This window comes from Parasteatoda tepidariorum, chromosome 10, assembly GCF_982258835.1.
Source record: "Parasteatoda tepidariorum strain Cologne lab strain chromosome 10, Ptep-v5.0, whole genome shotgun sequence".
Classification (NCBI taxonomy): domain Eukaryota; kingdom Metazoa; phylum Arthropoda; class Arachnida; order Araneae; family Theridiidae; genus Parasteatoda; species Parasteatoda tepidariorum.
The window spans coordinates 59696847-59705401 of record NC_141764.1 but is presented as its reverse complement, the minus strand read 5'-3'; the positions used below and the strand labels follow the sequence as shown (position 1 = coordinate 59705401).

General features: G+C 31.6%; 1 long non-coding RNA gene across 1 annotated transcript; it reads right to left on the bottom strand.

The window, feature by feature from the left end:
* Positions 1-3004: 3004 nt before the first annotated feature.
* LOC122271797 (uncharacterized) lies at positions 3005-8120 on the bottom strand. Its single transcript, XR_006226598.3, has 2 exons — positions 3216-8120; positions 3005-3130 (listed from the first exon to the last, which is right to left on the bottom strand). It is a non-coding gene; the product is annotated as an uncharacterized LOC122271797 (long non-coding RNA).
* Positions 8121-8555: the final 435 nt, after the last annotated feature.

Sequence of the window (8555 nt, the reverse complement as noted above, 5' to 3'; positions counted from 1 at the left end):
AACAGAATGATTTTATTACATGACAAAAACATTTGACTAAATATCTCTGTTATTAATGTCAGAGATAAATATCTCTGTTATATTATTCCTGACTAAATATCTCTATATATACATTAGAAGATTAATATAAATACGAAATTAAGGATAAATAGTTTCTAAAAATGAAATTAAAGTCATATCAAGTATCCATAAAAGTAAGGGAGGGGGAACTTTTGCTATTAGTTTGTCAACAGGTTTTGATACTATCCACTTTTTAACCAATCTACACTTTTGCCAAAGCATTTTGCCATTGCCTCTGAGATAATACTCCCACATTTAGTTGGCCCTGACCCTTTTACAGAAATCCTCTGTTCGTGATGTGCTGTTTCATCACTTATAGGCCTTTTTATATTATTTCTGAGCTCATGTCAAAGATTCACTCACAGATTCTATTGATAAAGCAACTGAAGCTACGCACATGGAATGTAAAATCAACTCCACGTTCTTATAGAGCGATTCTCTGCTGCACAGAAATTTCTTAATATTTTCTATGCTACAAAGTTTTCTAAACTCTTCTTCATACATATCGTTTGGTAAAAGTAATTTTGCAAGAAAGATCCTATATTGAGATTCAAGCACATTGGAAAGAATATCTTAAAACTCATAAACAAGTTTTTTTGAAGGAACTATATTTGGGCATGTGACCTGCAGCAGTTAGGGGAATACCTTTTAATTTTGTTGCCAATAATTTTAGATTTGTAAAATTTTTTATATGATTTATTAAGATGACATCATCTGATGAGAAGACATTGTTGTTAAAGTTTTCAGCTATTAATGATGAAAAATTTTCCAGTTCTTTTTCAATTGTGGCTTTAACACTTTCTTTGTCTAACCTTGGTCTTTTGCTTGTCTTCGAATAAGATGAAATAAAAATCAGTAAAAAATAATAAAGAAATAAAATAAAAAACTTTCTTCTTATTTTGTTTCACTTTAGATAAAAAAATTTTTAATAAAAATTAAACTTTTTAAAACTTTAAGATTAATAATGTAAAATTTAATTTAGAACCAAATTGTAGATAAGTGAAATTAAACACTAATGGTTATTAACTGCACTGGTTTTAAATAGTAGTTTTAGAAAAATAAACATATATATTAGTATTAAAGATATAGAAATTATGTACAAAAATATTTTTAAAAAACTTGTTAATCTATAAGCAAGAATTCATGAAGAAAGAAAGCAATATCAATTTATGAAATTCATGAAAAATATTTTAAATTATATTTAAAGAAATTAAAAGTTAAAAGCAATAAACGAATTTAAAATAATTTAGAAATATTATAATTTTAAGGTTTTATATTATAAAGAAGTTGTACCTCTTTGAGGAGTGGAGGATGAAAATTAGTTAAGGCCACACATACTTGTAAAAATTTAGAACTATGAGGAAAAAGAGATTTTGGTAACAATTTTAAAAACTTGAATGCGTTTTATAGCTCTTTGAACATGAATTCTTGCCCGAGCGATTTTCTTAGTGCTAGTGATTTGGATGGGGGTGAATGTTCACAGCAACCCCATCAGGCAAGACATCAGAAATCAGGAAGCCTTTATCTGCGACAAGATCCCCAGGCTGAAAGGCATTATTTACATTACAATTTTTAGAAAGCTCTTTATCGGAAGTAGATCCCGGATACATCTCAATAGTGTAAGTAATAACACCATTTGGAGCTACTCCAATTAGAGCCTTCATTGTATGCCGATGTTTATAAGAGCTGTAAAACAGCCGCTGATGAGACATTTTTTTTTGGGTCTTTGAACACAAAATCAGTGTAGTCAATAACCATCCTGCAATTCCTAAAATTCATAAAGCATGAGGGCAAGTGCAACTCATTTTTAACTGGTGTTGGTACAATTGCCATTAGACAATTGTACAACACCTCATGCAGACAGTAAAGCCAAGTTAAAAAAACATTAGTTATAGTACCTTCACTTACTTGGAATCGAACACCAAGATCAATGTGTGTGTGATTCAACTTTAATTTCATTAAAGTCACCGACAATTGATCTTTTCGATCCAAGCAAGTTGCATTCCATTCTTCATAATACGTGTCTAGCACCTTATCACAATTCGAAAATATAATATTGAAAATTTCCTTATTAGGTAACCCTGTATAATGCATGATATGATCATTATTATTTTCTATACTAAAAAACCCGAATGGCTGCTTCTTCAAAAATTCCTGCTGTGACAAAGCGTTTTTCAATCTTAAATTCTCCTTCAGTTTGAGGTTCTCCTCTTTCAAATTGGCGATTTCTTGAGTAAGTGTCTGAATATCAGCAGCAGCAAGAGACTGGGGCACAGTGGAGGTTAGTGAACAGTCAGAAACTAAAGGAGTTGCTGATATGTTTCTAAAATAAAAACATATAAATGTATTGTAATCATATTTCATTAAAAAAAAAGCACGTCATATATTCAGTAATATATAATAATATAATAAATATATAATGCAAAGCATAGTTTTAATTCAGGTAAAGATCAAATCAATTGTCAAGAAAGTTGAAGGTTATATGAACAAAGCAAAAGAAAAAACTGTTTTGGAATAACAAACTGGCTTAATGTTATTCCCTTATATTTAATGTAAGTCAATTTCATATTCAAAACCACTTTGACCATAGGTGTAAATTAAGTTCTCCATCGAGTAGCGGAGTAGTTACTACAATTTCAAAGCAGTTTGTAGTCACTACATTAAGAAAAAGTAGTCAAAAACTACTTTAGTAATAGTGTAATAAATAGTTAAATAATGTAGTTTTTACACATACTTTGAACAGATATACCTTGAACGAAAGTCATAATAAGAACATGCTAATTTTTTTTTTCATCATTGTAAGAAATTATACGAGACATTTATGTAGATAATACTTTTAAATGCGGAAGACATATCAGATATACTGAGGAGGAGAAACATAATATATATACCATTTAGACATAACTGGTAGAATCCAATATTGAAATACCTTTGTTTTTCAAGCTTTTTCAGGAGATTGAAAATTTTATCCTTATTGTGCTCAAAAAGCGTTGGCCCATTTTCTTTTAATCCATCTTTGAAATGGCACTGGCATATCACATGATTTTTCGAAATTTGAATATCATCTCTCCTATGAAGCGAATTAAAATTCTTTACCATTATGCAATTAAAGAGACAAAAAATTTTGAAGTTATATTAAGTTGTAATTAATTTACCTTATATTCCTAATCCATATTTATTGCACCTTTGGATTAGCAGGTATTCGAAAAAAGCGACAGGTGTCTCTCTAGTTATAATGTTTACAACCAGGGGCAATACTTAACCATTTTCAATCCTTTATCATCAATAAATTACAAACATATGTTACATTCAACAAAAATTTAAAATCCATAATCATGAGTAATGTTTAACAAATTTACACAGATACATAATATCATCTGAATTAAATTCATTAAGTAATCTTAAAATATTAGTTTCTAGATCCATGCTTAAATAATCAGTATTTACATTAATATTTATTCCTAGAAATTAGCCAGTCGAACTTTGACAATTTAGTAAGCGTTTATTGGCGGTAGTACTTCTTTTAAAATGGGACACAATCTTTTTACATTTATCCTGCTATTCTTTTATAATCTCTAACGAGTCCTGAACAATCAGGTTTAGGGTGTGGGCATAGCACCTAATACTTTCTTGAGACATTTTTTAACCGCTAGTTTCATACTTGTACCAAAGAAATTATTTATAAAGATAAAATCTTATGTGTACCAATAGTACATTAATTATAAATTGTACCAGATATGTACCAATTTTAATTATCTTAAAATTAAAGGTGATGTTACAATTAAAATATATTATATACAGAGAATGGGGTTGTAGAATTTGATAGAGGTATTCAGTCGATAAAGTTTAAGACAATCAAAGAAAAAATGAGAGATTAATTAACTAATAAATTTTGATAATAAATTTGGATCATCATTAATTGATGGAAAGAAAAGGCCAAAAGTGATCGAAAATAGTGGAAGGACATATTGCTTAAGTGCCACGTGAATTAACCCAACAGCAAGGGCTCGTGGTCAAGATAAAGTTAGAGGACGACTGAATAACATCTATAAAATTTTACGTTTGTACAAATAAACGCTGGTCAAAAAAAGAAAATATGAGAATGTTACTCACCACATATTATTTACATCATGGAGACAGGTCTAACATCGGACATTTTGAAGTGATGAAAACCAAAAGAAAATACAACACAAAACTCGCTCACAAGTTCTTTTTTTAATTGTTCATTATCTTACAACAGTAATCAGTTTTGGAATGGGATGGGTGGTCCGTCACACATAAAAATACATTTAGGCATCAAAAAAAAAAAAAAATAAATAACTAATGAATAACGAAAAATGGCAAAAAAATGTAGCTTTGGGGTGGTTTGGTATGGCTCGCTGACCACGAAGGTCAGCTTACCAGCCGCACCGCAATCCCCGAGAGAAGTGTACTTGCGAGTACCAAAAACGATAATGATAAAAAAAAAAAATGGCGTCCCTTAAGCGCGGGAAAATGCGAGTTGAAAAGCAGGAGAGAGAACGACTGTCATTGGATGGGGGGATTACTACACGGTTAGGTCACCACCAATCAGTGCAAATTAGTACTCCCACACATACCAAAAAAAAGGAGTCAAAGGGAAAAGGTCCCCCAAAAAGGCGTGAACACCCCAAAGGTTCTAGAAAAATCCAGAAAAACCGACCGGAAGAATCACGTGCAAAATTGAAGGTTACGTGAAAGTGATGGGAAAAGAAGTTAAGTGGTGACGTAAATTTAGAAAGTGAGGGAAAAGAATGTCGTCTTTGAAGGACAGTGGGGTCAGACGACCTTGAATTGCAAAAGGAGAAAGACACAAAAATGCGTTGCTAACGTAAAAGTAAAAGAAACATTTCTAATTCTCTTCACAGAAAAAGATGAAGAGAAATAAAAAAGGAAAAGTACAAATACTATTAACTATGAAAGATTAAATTAAAATTTAAATTCCTGACATAAAAAAAATCGTCACACAACACTGTGACATCAAACAACCAACATTAAACTAAAAAGGGATTAAATTAAACAATTAGAAAAAAAACGTCACACATCACTGTGACAATACTTAATGCATTATCTGAAACAATGCACTTTCTTTTACTCTTTATACCCCATTCTTGTAAATTCAGGCAAAATTTATTTCATCCTGAATTCATCATCGATGAAGTGAGCAGTTATGGTTAAATATGATTCACATATCGATGACGTCCAACAATCCGTAGTTAGGCAAATTGTTCACCGTTTGTCATCACCTGTTTTATTTCATGTATGCATTGCTTGTACTTCTTTGGCAGTAAACAACCGGAAAGAGTTTTACTGCTCGGTAGCTGATAAGAAGGATTCAGTGCTCTCACAAATTTTTTAAAGCCTTCATCCTCAACCACGCTAAATGGTTAAAAATCAGTAATGAACAAGTCCATTAAGGCGTCATCAATTTTCCGCCCTTCATCTAAACACAACTTTTTAGTCGCAAACTGAAAATTTTTGCTTTGCTGGAGTTCAGTTTTTTTTCGTTGGTGATATTGATTGCCATGTTATTTACTTCAACGTCGTTTATTTAATTTGATGAGGATTCTTCTTGCCTTTCAATACTCCATTGTAGTACTGTTGGATGAGTTCGTTTCAGATGTTTTTTTTTTTTTTCAAATTAGCTGTTGAAGTTTTATAAGAAAATGTTCCTTTGTAATAAACTAATCACTTGCAGTGAAATGTGACCAAATCTCACTGGACTTTTTCACAGAGCTCATGAATGAATAAAGAAGTTTTTTTTTTAAATAGAAACACTCTGAATATACTATTGAACTTTCGAATATTTAACAAATAATAAATAACAAGCAAAAATGTAAATAAAAAGTTAAACTAATGCGACGTAACTTAAAATATAACAAACAACGTGATACAGATATACAGAATTTAAAAATTAGTTCTCAAATCTATGTTCAATCGACGAGGAAAAGTATTCAAAACGAAAAATAGTCAAGAATTTAAACTAGCCTTCACATCACAACTTTTTTTTCTGTTTACTTGATAGATTATCTCAGTTTAACACCACCTTTTTTCAGGTAGTTAATCATACTATGAGCAATCGCTGTAAATCCTTTATGAGGGCTGTAAAACAGCCACGAGCAAAAATCATCACATGCAGAAAAAGGAAGAGAAAACAACTTATACTGTAAAATTACTCACCAGACTCATAGTTAAGGATGCGGAAAAACATAGTTTATTTATAACATAACATTTATAAAAAGGCAAAAATGCTTGGCAAACATGCCAACACAAAAAAATCGGCCTACGCCGAAAACCAAAAAGCTGCCAAAAGCTGCAAACCACTTAGCTGCCATTAATTTGACGAAATATCACAGTTCAGTGAATCCAGAAGGCGACAATATATGATGCACGGTGAACTATGAAACACCGACATTGAGTTGCCACTAATTTGACGAAACCACACAGTTCAATGAAACCAGTAGGAGCAATCTATGAGGCACAATGAACGAAGAAACACTATCATTAAATAAGAGGCCAAGTTTACCTCAGTATAAGACGGCAGAATCACGCCTCAGGGGCCGATAGTAGACAATACGCACATCAGAAATATCCAGATGCGGGATATAGACATCAGGGATGAAGACAGTTCGAGGTAGCAGATACACTGACCACTTCCAGATAAGGTCTGGCAAAGACAACTGGCAGAAGTCCAGATGAGGGATAGAAACATCAGGGATGAAGACAGTACAAGGTGGCAGATACACTGACCACTTTCAGATAAGGTCTGGCAAAGACAACTGGCAGAAGTCCAGATGAGGGATAGAAACATCAGGGATGAAGACAGTACAAGGCAGCACCAGAAGACAGAGCAGAGCAGTACGCTTTGTGTCGTTGTAGTAAGTTCTGACTCATATGTTCATACAAATATTGCAAACAATTTATATTAGCTCAAACAAAGATATATGCATAAAAACGATACTTATAGACAAGTAAGTATAAACAAAAATGAGAATAATGTACAATAAAAAATCTAGACTTTGTGTTAGACCAACAAGGTTTAGAAACATGTCTCCAAAAAAAGGTTGCATGAAAATGCATACAAAAATGACACATAGAAGATTGGGATAAACCCATTACTTAAAATTAAATTGCAGATTTAAAATTGCATTAAAGGTTATTTGTATAGTACCACATTCCAAAATAAACAAGGAAAACCTAATTGTATTAGAAAAAATCCAAAGTAATAATTAAAGTCACTTAAGATCAAAATGTTTACATAAATAGTTGAGTGAAAACAAACTAAGAAAATAGGTAAATAATATTGCGCTGAGTTGATAAAAAATTTTTAAACAAGAAAGTGATTAATTAATTAATGATTCTGAAACAAACGTTTCGATCACAACATTCCCCAAAAAAATCTTGTCAGGCCTGATAAGATGTCACATGTACGCCAGCGTAGCAGAGACATCCCAAAATTTTATGGGGGTTTGCAAGCAAAACATTAGCAAAAATCACACAAACAATTAAACATGTGAACGAAGAAAATATCTAGTATTTTGTTGAGGCAATTTATTACTGATAGCACACAGAGATGTTTTTCTATGTGGGGCTAACCTTAGACGGTTTGCATGAATTTTAAACACAGGAGCATTAGGATTAGATAAAAATTGAATACTAAAATTAACATCATTATGTTTTGTAACGATGGTGTATGGACCATTGAATTTGGGATTAAAAGAATCTTTGGATTTCAAATACACAATATCATTTACTTCGAATTTACGAAGTTTAGCTTTCCTTTCAAACTTACTGTTTTGATCAGTCTGAGTATAAGCATTACTATAATAATTATTTAAATCATTTAAAACCTGAGAAATATAAGAAGCTTGGTCTAAACTTATAAGTTTATTGTTAGAATTTTGGTATGTGTCAAAGAAAATACTCATTTCACGGCCAAAATGAAGCATGTTAGGGCTACAGAGATGCCAACTGCTCCGGACAAGCCGAAATAATTTAAAAAACGGTAAACAACTACAAACTAAATTTTAAAAATATTTGACTAATTTTGGTATCTTTTTAAAAAAGTTTAACATAACTTAAATTAAAAACAGTGGTGAATATTACTTACGAATTGTTTAGAAATAGTGGTGGATAAAAATCTATTAAATTTAGTTTATTAAATCAAGAATCACAATTAATAAGCTACCACTAGAGAATATTTATTCGCTGTCCGGAGCAAGTTGGCATCTATGGGGCTATATCCTGTGGCAGGATGAATAGCACTATTATAGATTTGTTGGTGAATTAAGAGGGCAGATTGAATAGAAATTCCTTGTTCTCGCAAGGCAATCAATGAGGATTTTAAGGAAGTGTTTATTCTTTCTGAAACTGAGTTCAGTTGAGGGTGCCCTGAAGTGGTATGTATTACCTTAATACCTACTTCAGAATTTATAGTATGAAACACTTCACAATTAAATTGAGTTCCAAGATCACTT